General features: G+C 36.1%; 1 pseudogene; it reads right to left on the bottom strand.

The window, feature by feature from the left end:
- Positions 1–6,808: 6,808 nt before the first annotated feature.
- LOC128566853 (PEST proteolytic signal-containing nuclear protein-like) lies at positions 6,809–7,337 on the bottom strand (annotated as a pseudogene).
- Positions 7,338–11,220: the final 3,883 nt, after the last annotated feature.

Raw genomic sequence — 11,220 nt, 5'->3', positions numbered from 1 at the left:
GGTCTATAATTTTCTTTTCTTGTTGGGTCTTTTCCTGGTTTGGGGATCAGGGTGATGTTTGCTTCATAGAACGTGTTGGGTAGTCTTCCTCCTTTTTCTACATTTTTCTACAATTAAATAGGTACTAATTCCTCTTTAAAGGTTTGGTAGAACTCTGATGTGAAGCCATCTGGTCCCGGGCTTTTCTTTTTAGGGAGATTTTGTATGGTTGATGCTATTTCAGAACTTGATATTGGCCTGTTCAACAATTTCCACTTGATTCTGGCTAAGTCTTGGAAGGTGACGTGCTTCCAAGTATTAGTCAGTTTCCTTCAGATTTTCATATTTCTGAGAATAAAGTCTCTTGTAATATTCATTAAGGACTTTTTGAATTTTTGAGGAGTCTGTTATTTCGTCTTTGTCGTTTCTGATTGACGAGATTAGAGATTTTACTCTTTTTTTTTTTTCCTGGTTAGGTTAGCCAAAGGTTTATCTATTTTATTGACCTTTTCAAAAAACCAACTTTTTGATTTATTGATCTGTTGTACAATTCTTTTGTTTTCAATTTCGTTTAATTCTGCTCTAATTTTGGTTATTTCTTTTCTTCTACTGGGTTTCGGGTTGGAATGTTCTTCCTTTTCCAGTTGCTTGAGATGTCCCATTAAGTTGTTAAATTCCTCTCTTTCCGTTCTCTTGAGGAAGGCTTGCAGTGCTATAAATTTCCCTGTTAGGACTGCCTTTGCGGTATCCCAGAGGTTCTGATAATTTGGGTCTTCGTTGTTGTTTTGTTCCAAAAATTTGGCAATTTCCTTACTCTCATCTCTGACCCAGCTATCATTCAGCATAAGGTTATTTAACTTCCATGTTTTTGTATGAGTATGCAGATTCTTGTTGTTCCTGAGTTCAACTTTTATTCCATGGTGGTCTGAGAAGATGGAAGGAATAATTTTTATTCCTTTAAATTTACTGAGATTAGACTTGTGACTTAAAATGTGATCGATTTTGGAGTATGTTCCGTGGGCTGATGAGAAGTATGTGTATTCAGTTTTGTTGGGATGAAATGTTCTGTAGATGTCTGCTAAATCTAAGATTTTCACAAACAACATTCTTTTGAAGACTTCAGAATAGATGGAAATCTAATAGAAAGTATTAAGACATTTAAAAATTCAGGTGATTACTTTTTGATTAGTCTAATTATATAAAAAAGTTAAAAGTTCATAGGTAAATTATGAATACATTTACGGACACTTTATGAACACTCTGAAATGTAAAGTCACTGCTTTACATCTTGAACTCATTGACCCTATTTAGAAAATGCAAAGATACTTTTCTCCTGTGCTGCGCATTACAAGAGTTGCGAGATTGTTTTCATTCTATAAGCTTCCATTTCCTATTACATGAAATCAAATAAATTGGTAGATAAACTGGAAATTCCCTCAGTCTTTGATTCTGTCTGCATTTGACTTTTCAGAGAAACATGTTAAAACTTAATGATTATTTAAATTGCTAAAAATTTTAAATATATATAAAGATTTTATTACTGAACCAAATGGCCAACTCTAAAAGGAAATTCATTATTTTTTGAAGAAACTTTACTTCTAATCATTTTCAGGAAAACAACATTACAGTGTACACATCTGAGTAATTTTTGCAAGAATATCAGTTGCTTCTGTGTAAAGACCATAGATATTTGCAATGAACCTAATTTAAATATTTAATAGCTATTGCAAATAAAAGTAAAACATAAACAGGTGAACTAAAAAGTGAGAACAAATAAAATCCCCAAAGTAAGTTTTTGGTTATAAGAAAGTCCATAAAAATTATAACCCACATTAGGGGAGGGATGAGGGAGGATGGGCGGAGGGAGGGCGATTGGTGGGATTACACCTACAGTGCATCTTACAAGGGTACATGTGAAACTTAGTAAATGTAGAATATAAATGTCTTAACACAATAACTAAGAAAATGCCAGGAAGGCTATGTTAACCAGTGTGACGAAAATATGTCAAATGGTCTATAAAACCAGTGTATGGTGCCCCATGATCACATTAATGTACACAGCTATGATTTAATTAAAAAAAATATATAAAATAATTATAGACCACGTTACCAAAATATCCACATAACAAATAGGGAGTTCATCTCCCAACTTGATGAAATGACTCACAGTGTAAAAATACATCCACGTTGCCAAAAAAAAACTAAATTATTTGTATAATATAAAACTATATTTATGTAGTCTAAAATCCCTTCAGATGATTTACAATGTAACTTTTGTAAAATAGTCTTTACTACTTTAATTTTTTATAGTCCTTTATTTCAACAGTACTACATTGTTTTAAACATATTGGCTGATTCATAAATTTATTCATCAATTATTTATTGAGATTATTCTCTTAGTGCTTTGTAGTAGGCATTATGCCAGGTAGAGCAAATATAAACCCTACTTTGCAAGGGCGTACTTTCACAGACAGATGGTGAATTTTAAATACACCAATCAGGGTACCTAGAGGTGGTTTCTCTAATGGATGCCGTCAGAGTTTGGGAGCTGTGGTAGACTGAGTAATGCTAAGTCCACATCCTAAGTCCTGGAAGCTGTCAAACTGTCACATACATGGCAGATTTGCAGACGTGGTTAAATTAAGGACCTTGTGATGGGGCAATTATCCTGGATCTCAATAGGTGTCTCCAGTCTAATCACATTATCCTTAAAGATGGAGAACTTTTCTAGTCTATGACTGAAGAAATACAGGTTTTGTTACAGCTGCGATAGAAAATTTCTAATTCAGGAACAAGGAGAAGTGGGTAAGATTACAGAGAGAAGTAAGATCTGAGAAAGCTTCATAGAGAAGGACCCTGTCTGAAATGTACAGATGTGTAGAAATTCGCTAAGTGGAAAAGTTGGAAGCACTGTCTACCTGGGGAAAATAGCAGTTACAAAGTTATGGAGGAGTTAAATTGCATGTTATGGTAACTTCAAATTGCTCGGAATTGTTAAATGCAAGATGAAATAGAGAAAGTTTATGTTCAGAGATGAAGTCACTTTCTCTTGAAAAGAATGCAAGTAATTCCTATACCTTAGTAATAGATTTGCCTAAAGCCTCAATATCTTATTAAAAGTATAACAGTAGCGTCAACTATTTTGAAACAAAAATCATCAGTTTCGTAGGTATCACCTAATGTTTAATCAGTATAGACCAGTAACCCTATTTGTGGCGTTAATAATGAGGGCATTCATCCCAAATTGACATTGCTTCACATTAGACATTTGACATGGAGTGATTAGGCTGCTCGCTCTTCAAAAATAAAATACCGATATTATTTTTCTCTAGTTTTTTTATCAAAATATGGGGCTCTGCTCTTATTAATAACAGTAATACTTAACAGTTATTTTGTGCCTTCATGTGATAGGAAGTTTATATTATGTTCTTTGAGTACTTCACTTTATATTGGATTGTATTTAAACTGAATTTTTTTTTTTTTTTTTTAGGTCTTTGCTTTAGAATAATGTCATATTATTTGCTGGTAAATTGACACTGAACTTTTTATATACACAGAGGGTTGTGGATTCCCTAAAGGAATCCCAGTATGTCTATTGCTTTCATTATTTTGTAGGTTAGATTTCAACTAAGCCAGGTGGTAAGACAGCGTTATTATACTTGGGGCTTCATTTGGTAAGTTGAAAGTAATGATCGTGATGTTGTGAATGACCACAGAGCCTAATGTGCTGTGGCCACCGATCTTCATCTGACCTCACATCCATCTATGCTGACTCTCGTTCACTCTGTTCCTGCCTCACTGTCTTTCTGGTCGTTCCTCAAACATGCCAGCCACCACCTGCCTCCCTTTTTACTATTTCCTCCAGATTAAAGGCTTTTCACTCTATGTCCATATGGCTGTCCCCTTATTTCTTTCAGGTCTTTGACTCAAGTCACCTGCTCATTGCCTAACACAGGTAGAAATTTAACTGGCTTTGGCTATCAAAGAGAATTAATGTGGTCATCTATTTCCTTACTAGTCTCCAGATATTCCAAATTCTTTCATCATTTCCCCTTGTGTGGAGTTACTGTCTCCACATTTTTACTAATGTATTTTACTCTTCAAGACTGAGCACAAATGCTACCTTCTCAATGAAATGTCCCATGACATCCTGAGCAAATCAATTGCTGTGTTTCTCTATTTTCATAGTGCCTGACTTTCAACATTATTATAAGAAAGAAAAATTCAGTCGAAGGAATTTAAATCACAAGGTACTTTACTGATGGAGCACAGGGAAATCTTGTAGCTTTTCTTGGACAAAAAAAAAAAAAAAAAAAATTGGGGGGTTCAGTGCCTGTAGCTCAGTGGCTAGGGTGCCAGCCACATACATTGGAGCTGGCAGGTTTGATTCCAGCCCAGGCCCCCCAAACGACAACTACAACCAAAAAAAAAAAAAAAAAAAACGCTGGGCATGTGGAGGGCACCTGTAGTCCCAGCTACTTCAGAGGCTCAGACAACAGAATTGCTTAAGCCCAAGAGTTTGAGGTTACTGTGAGCTGTGACATCACTGCACTCTACTGACGGTGACACAGTGAGACTGTCTCAAAAAAAATTTTTTTTTCTTTGTTTCATTGAAGCCACAAAACATTTTTATCTATGACCAAACGAAAAGGCACAAATAGTTTGCAACTCTACCTTACAGCCATCAGAGGCAGATAATCCTTCTTTCCTCAGATCTCTTTGCTTCTCCTTTCTGTACAGACCCACTCTTTCTATTCCTTTGGTTTCATCATACCCACCAGCTTGAACCACATGCATCTTTGTTTTATAAGATCTTTCATTTGTATTAGTGACATTAATCTCAGTCTTTTAGTTTTTCAATTCCAAATTTCTGACATGAATCTTCTACTTGGATAAGTTTGAACTAATGAATTGAATCCCCCGCCTAAGACAAATGGTCTGAGCCAGGTCAAACTCTTCCCTCTGTGACCAGAAAATGGGATCATTTAGGAGCAACAGGCATCTAGGTGCATTTCTTCAAAGAGGCACTGGTGATTAAAAAAAATAATCGAAGGTAGAACAGGCTGGGCATACAGTGAACGCAAAAATGATAAACCCTGTGCTAGCTAACCAGCACCATGCTAACTAGAAACACTGTGTCTAGTTAGAGACTTGTTTTTGATGCACTAATTTTATTTTTAGTTGGACAAATTTATTGGTATTTTAGTAAAGACATTTATCTCAGTCGTTTCTCTCTCCCATCTTGACCTTAGGTTATTTCATTTGGGTCAAGAAAAGATACGTAGGAGAGGGGTGATATTTTAACAAACAGTAAAATGGACAAAAAATAGAAACTTTGCCTATAGTAAAGTAAGTTAAATTCGTGTCTTGATAAAAATTAAATCATGAAAGAACTAATAGTTCTATATACATTTCCATTGTTTTACTTGGGGCTTATTGTAAACTTAAAAGCAAGTGAAGTGTTAAGAATACAGGGGTTGCTTCTCTGGAGTTATTACCAACTAAAAGAGCGCAGAGAGCCGTTACCACCAATAAAATAGACTGAAGCTGCCTCCAAATTTAACATTTATAAGAATTTGCAAGGGAATCATTATGCTGTTTCTTTGGTCTCTAACTATGCTTTTAAAGATGTGTAACTGTCACATTAAAAGCTTATATACAAAACGAAAATACAAAACCAAACACCCTACAAATACACGAATCTAGCAAGGAATGTGATAAGAAATTCCATACAAGAAGTTTGGAGATGCATGTTCTTCCCTTCTATTTTCGAGACCTAAAATTTGCTTTTTGGATGGCCATCATTGGTCAGTTGTGTACATACTTAAACCATATCCTTGTACTTACAAGAAAGCTTGTAGTTAAGTTCAATTCAAATTGGCTTGAACAAGTTAGTGATTTATGCTTGGACAGAGTTACAGAAAGTATGTCTTCTCACTGTCCACCTTCATACAATGTTGTTTTTTAATGTTTATACCTTTAAAAAAAAACAGCCACATACTTAAGCAATATGTACATTTAAATTTTTGGTGGTGGTTTGTGTTTTAAAAAGAAACATCTTTCTTATGATTCACCTCAGGTTCTGGTGGAAATGCTTATAAGAGTTAGCTTATAAGCAAAATCCAAAAGAAGCACGTTCAAAATACTGATTTACTTCGGTAGCATATAGCTTTACTTTGAAGACTAGTGAAGAGAGACAAGAACCCCTAAGGTGAAGTGAGCTGTTTCAAATACTCAGCAGTTTGCATAAAAATGTAAAATGAATTTCTTTTTTTTTGAAAAGAGCTAAGTGTCTAGGTCCACTGATAGAAATGCAATACCTAGTTTATGTTGACGTGAAACAAAATAAAGCCCATAAGGAAAAAAAAAAGCTGTCCTTTAATTTTATCTAAATTTACTTGCAGTCAATAGTTCGGTAATATCTCCCTTCTAATACAATACTCCCTCTCTCTAAGGCTGTTCCTGGGAGCCAGGCAGTTTACATGAGGAGGGAGTTAAGAGAGTAACTGCTTGCAGTTTTAAATAGGCAATAACTTTTTGCTTTCCTCTCAATGTGCTAATAGTTGTTTCTAATAAAATGTTATTAAAAATGTACCATTTATTATCTGTAACCTCTGGAAACTTATCACCTGTAAGTACAAAATTAGCAAGTGTCTTGAAATTTGTATATAAAACATAAATGACCTCTAATTTCAAACTCTCATTTGTGTACCACTTAATCTTGAAAGAAACAGCAGCTCCCAAGAGAATCTTAAACCATTCTTTAAAAAAGGAAGCCATTCCTTTTAACTTTACACCCACCCTACACCTCAATTTCAGAACACATCATTTAATTGTCTTGGTCATGGACATTTCCAAGATGAGATTTCGTATTTCGTTCGCGTCGCTTCTGGTTATCAGAAAAGCCACGCTTTCCTTTATTGAAGGAGTTGGGCAGCTAACGTTGGTGCAGCCTGCCCATATTCTTCACTCTCATCTTCACTTTTGGAGGCATTTCCTCTGGTTTGCTATCTTCATCTTCATTAAAGGCCACTACTACTGAAAGCGTTTCTGGAGAAAGAGTTGGAACAGTTTCTTTAGGCTTCCTTGATCCAAGTGGATGGCTAGAGCTGGTGCTTTCTTTGTCATCTCACTACCTATAGCCAATGCAAACCTGGAGGTCTTTGTAGGCTTTGTGGAGAGGTCTGCAGCTGCTGCTTCAGCTGATGCTTCTCAGTGCTACACCTGCTACTTTACCCCCCATTACTGGAAGGAACAGTCTTAGCTTTCACAGGTTTTTCTGCATCTGCAGGTCCTCCGGCAGCTCCAGCTCACTGTAACTTGTCAGGTTTCCCCTCTCCCACCTTCCCGTCCACCATTTTCTTTTTTTTTTTTTTTTATGACTACTGATTATTTATTTATTTTATTTATTTTTATTTTATTATTTTTTTTTATTAAATCATAGCTGTGTACTTTGATATGATCATGGGGCATCTTACAAGGGTATATGTGAAACTTAGTAAATGGTCTGTAAAGCCCGTCCACCATTTTCCCCGCTGTGGCCTTTCCCACTGTGGCCTCCCCTGTAGCCACATCAAGATGATGCACTAAATTGTTAAAATTCAAATAGAAGAGGGTAACTAGAATGTTCATGTGTCTGGACTCAATATCATGTGGTACAATAATCGTAAGAATAAACATACATGCAAAACATAAAATTGTACCATTGGAAATAAGACAGTTACTTTTAATTGTCTATTTTTTTTTTTTTTTTTTTGTAGAGACAGAGTCTCACTTTATGGCCCTCGTTAGAGTGCCATGGCATCACACAGCTCACAGCAACCTCCAACTCCTGGGCTTAAGCGATTCTCTTGCCTCAGCCTCCCAAGTAGCTGGGACTGTAGGCACCCGCCACAACGCCCAGCTATTTTTTTTGGTTGCAGTTCAGCTGGGGCCGGGTTTGAACCCGCCACCCTCGGTATATGGGGCTGGCACCTTACCAACTGAGCCACAGGCACCACCCTAATTAAGTCTATTTTGAAAGAGGACAGAGAAGTATGTCTATACCATAACAATAAATGAAGTGCTTCCAAAGAACTTGGGAATAATGTAAATTAGATATCTACTGAGGCTGTGTAAGTAATAACATCTAAAACGATAACAGAGCTATTTCTAGATCTTAGAAGAGGGATGACCTCCAGGCTGGTGAGATTTGGTATGACCTGACAAACCGTGGCCCTGTGTGGCTCATACTGCAGCCTGGATGACATTATACCCATCCCAGACATCATCTCCTTCTCTGCATCCACTGTACAACCACTGAAGCTCTTAGCTGAGCCATGGCCCTGTGTGGCACATACTGCAGGCTGGGTGGCATCATATCCATCCCAGACATCTTCCCCTTGTCTGCATTCCCTATACAACCACTGAAGCTGTGAGCCAGGATTTTAGTTGTTCATAACCTACCCATGTTCATAGTGAGTATAAAATATGTATAAGAAAGTTGTATCTACCAATGTTGAAATAAAAGAGTAAAAAAGGCAAATAATGTTCATAGGTGTTCCAGAATACTTATTGGAGGCTTAGCCTAGGGAGTTTATCTATCCAAACTAAGTGGTTTATGAATCTTTATTGAACAGTTGAATTCATGACATTGTTAAATATTTGAATTAAATAATGGGTTTTCCAATAAAAACCTTGTTATTTCATGCTCAATCAACTTTTATGTTAGAATTTGTGTACCCCTATAGCTGGTTTCATTGGGACAAGATAATATGTAGAAGATGCAAGAGTTTAACTCAATTATCTTTCCATTATATGTTTGAAATGTTAGCATTATGGTTTGTATATTTGAGTTGTCTATAAGAATGAGTGCAATCTATATCTGTGCAATGATAAGGTAGCACCTCAGGCTAACTGAGAAAGTTATTGCTATCTGGTAAAGTGTTCCAGGTTCTGCAATCCAGAACCTGGATGCAGATATACTATCTGTAGTATTAGCATAATTTAGAAGCTGCGAGTTTATTGTTTATTATACTACATCTTCCCTACAGATATTTTATATATTAATATATATACACACATGTGTAAGACTGCCTGTTGATATTACATTGACCATGTAGGAAAAGTGTTTGCTATAATACCAATTGATAGCCAAAAGGATTTGTTATGAATTATGATAAATTACATATTTCATATGGATAAGAAAATATTTTAAAAGGTCAAGACAGTAAACCAAAAAAAAAAAATTAAAAATAAAAAAACTGCAATGGCGGTGGTCTTCTTTGCTAAATTCCCCCCAAGTTCATTAACCTATAATAAAAGAAACAGTGTGGTAAATACATGAGTGGAAAGAAGGTATCTACGGAGCAAGAACTAACAGAAAATACTTCTATAATACTATTTGATGAGGAAGACCTTCCTAAGCAAGAATGAGAACGCTAGAGCTATAATGCAAATATTGACAGATTTGGCTAAACAAAGTTAAAAATTCTTCAATACTAAAGTATAACTTAAAAAATACAAATGAAAATTAGAAGATAACTTTTTTTTTTTTTTCTTTTTGTAGAGACAGAGTCTCACTTTATGGCCCTCGGTAGAGTGCCGTGGCCTCACACAGCTCACAGCAACCTCCAACTCCTGGGCTTAAGCGATTCTCTTGCCTCAGCCTCCCGAGCAGCTGGGACTACAGGTGCCCGCCACAACGCCCGGCTATTTTTTTTTTTTTTTTTTTTTTTTTTTTTTTGTTGCAGTTCGGCCGGGGCCAGGTTTGAACCCGCCACCCTCAGCATATGGGGCTGGCGCCCCACCGACTGAGCCACAGGCGCCGCCCGAAAATTAGAAGATATCTTTAACAAATACAATGCTCATAGACTCATCACCTGTGTAAAAAAGAAGAACTCAATGAAAAATGAACAAAGGTTAAGAATAGGCTTTTCAGACAACAATGAAAAAAAACTTTCAGCAATTTATGAAACGGTACTTGGCCTCGTTAATATTCAGTAAATGCAGTTGGACAATACTGTAGCATTCATATAATCCACATAATTGACCATCGTCAAAAAGAGTAATACTCTGTTGTGAATGAGAATCCAAAAAATAGAAACAAGCAGAGACTGTATAGGTACCAGACTTTTGAAGGAAAACATATCCCCGTTTTCAAGTTGAACATTTATATCCCATTTACCTAGGATTTGATCTCTAGGAATCTATCTCGGAGCAATAATTACACATTACTCCCAGGGTATGTATCAGCCCAGGATGGTCACTGCAGAATTGTCTATTATGTGTTACGTTTACTATGAAATGGGAAAAAACTCGATGTCCATGTGTAAAGACATAATTGAGTAAATTATAACACATACAGGCCTTTAAAATGAATGCCATAGAGCTATAAAGACTGGCATGGAGTGATTGCCAAGGTATGAAGTTGAGGAGGAAACAAAGACCAGCAATCCTCAAAGTATCGTCCTCTTAATGGAGGAGGAGGAGTGCTGTGTGTGCACAGGTAGAGACCGGCTTTTCAATTTTCTTGATATATATTATTTGAATGTTATCATTTTTCATGTAGTATTTGAATAAAAACACTTGTTTTATAACATATTTACAGAACAGTGTAGTATATTGATTGCTCAGGCCAAAATAAGGACCAATGGATAAAAGTGACAGAGAAACAAGGTGGACGGTTCTGGAGTGTATGGTTGGACCAAATATGTTCATTTTGGGATTGGACGACCACCTACCAATGATGCCACAAAAGGGAGAACAGCATCCAAGGGAACAGATGACAGTTGATCTGAGATTCCAGATGTAAACCCTGGAAATATTAACGGGTATGACTTTAATCTGTCACCCATTGTAAAGGGGCCATTTACTAGGTATACCTGATATTACTCAGGTTTTCTTACCCCAGTTACTCATTTGAATTTGGTGTTACTACTACTGGAAAATGAACTAGATGTGACATTTAAATATGTTGAAAGCTTTGCACTAATTGGCCTTTTAACCCTTTCATGTTAATGCCATTTTCTAGTTCAAAGGACAAATAAGAACTGAATTGAAGCTTTCTAGCTGTAATAACAACCACAAAAAGACCCTGATTGAACACTGTTGTGATGTGAAAGGAGTGCCAAATGCAAGACTTCTGTTGTATATAATATAAAAACTTTTAATTATCTCGAGTAGAAAAGTGGATTAAATTATTCTCCTCAAGCGTTTAGCTATAACAAACTTGTAGCTTCTACATTATGATTTTTGCTAATA

The sequence above is a fragment of the Nycticebus coucang genome, chromosome 15, assembly GCF_027406575.1.
Source record: "Nycticebus coucang isolate mNycCou1 chromosome 15, mNycCou1.pri, whole genome shotgun sequence".
Classification (NCBI taxonomy): Eukaryota; Metazoa; Chordata; class Mammalia; order Primates; family Lorisidae; genus Nycticebus; species Nycticebus coucang.
The sequence above is the reverse complement of the archived record's forward strand: the minus strand, read 5'-3'. Positions and strand labels throughout refer to the sequence as shown.